The sequence below is a fragment of the Babylonia areolata genome, chromosome 7 (assembly GCF_041734735.1).
Source record: "Babylonia areolata isolate BAREFJ2019XMU chromosome 7, ASM4173473v1, whole genome shotgun sequence".
NCBI classification, from domain to species: Eukaryota; Metazoa; Mollusca; class Gastropoda; order Neogastropoda; family Buccinidae; genus Babylonia; species Babylonia areolata.
In genome coordinates, this window is record NC_134882.1 from 44,467,425 (window position 1) to 44,468,523 (window position 1,099).

Genomic DNA, 1,099 nt, shown 5'->3' on the forward strand with positions numbered 1-1,099 from the left:
CTGACGAAGATAATGTGATGAGTGGGCCGGGTCAGCGTGACACAGCTCCTCATGAAGGAAGGCAGCTGTGTGGACACGTCCCATCCTGGCGTCTGTAAATACCCTGTGCAACAAGATACAAAAAACAAGAAGAAAAAAATATGAACCCGCTTGGGAGAGGAGAAATTGAGTACTTCGACTCGTAGAGTCTTCAAAGCAACTGGAAATAGCAGCAGGAGTCGAAGTACTCAACTTCTCCTCTCCCAAGTGGGTTCATAATTTTTTCTTCATGTTCTTGTATCTTGTTTTGAAAGAACCCAGGCCGTCAAACCCTTTTTTTTATACCCTGCGCAACAAGGATTGTGTCGTCATCCTCAATTTTGTGTCATCAAGTGAAAGAGCAGCACTTGTGGATCCGCCCTATTCTGGTATCTGTAAATACCCTCTGTAACAACAACTGTGTTATCATCTTCAATATTTTGTTATCAAGGTCATGCTCAAGGTTTATACCAACTGCTGCTACTTAAAAAACAACAACAAAAGGACCACGTGATTTGTAATCTGACAGCCTGGAATCTAACAATGTCTCCCCTCCTCCATTGTTGAAATTACACCGGCTCTCAACGCCTGCAATGACTCCACAGCTGCTGATGAAACCCATAACAACCTACCTAACCATCTTCCATAAACCTGTCCATAAACGTTCCTTGAAATTCAAATCATATCAGTACAATAATGTTGTTTCCCAACCCTAGTTTGACACTCTGACCATACCTATTCCAAAATTTGACGAAGCTAACAAAGATCTCACCAGTCCAATAAAATTCCAAACACGAGGAATGTTCATTAAAAATTTCCCTTGACTTAATTCCGGTTATCGCAGAAGGCTTAAGTTGCACATGTATGATAATACATATAGTTCACGTGATAATTTGCATCTCTGAGCTCAAAACAGTTTCTCTATTACAGGTGCTGCGGTGGAGTAAGGTGTGATAATGGAGCCAGTTGAATGCAGTACAGTTTCTGTACTTGAGAGGCCACGTTCTATGAGATGAAAGAGACTGATGGGAGGATGCCCCATCGTATGACGTTGTCAAACACTGGCATCGTCGTTTCAAGT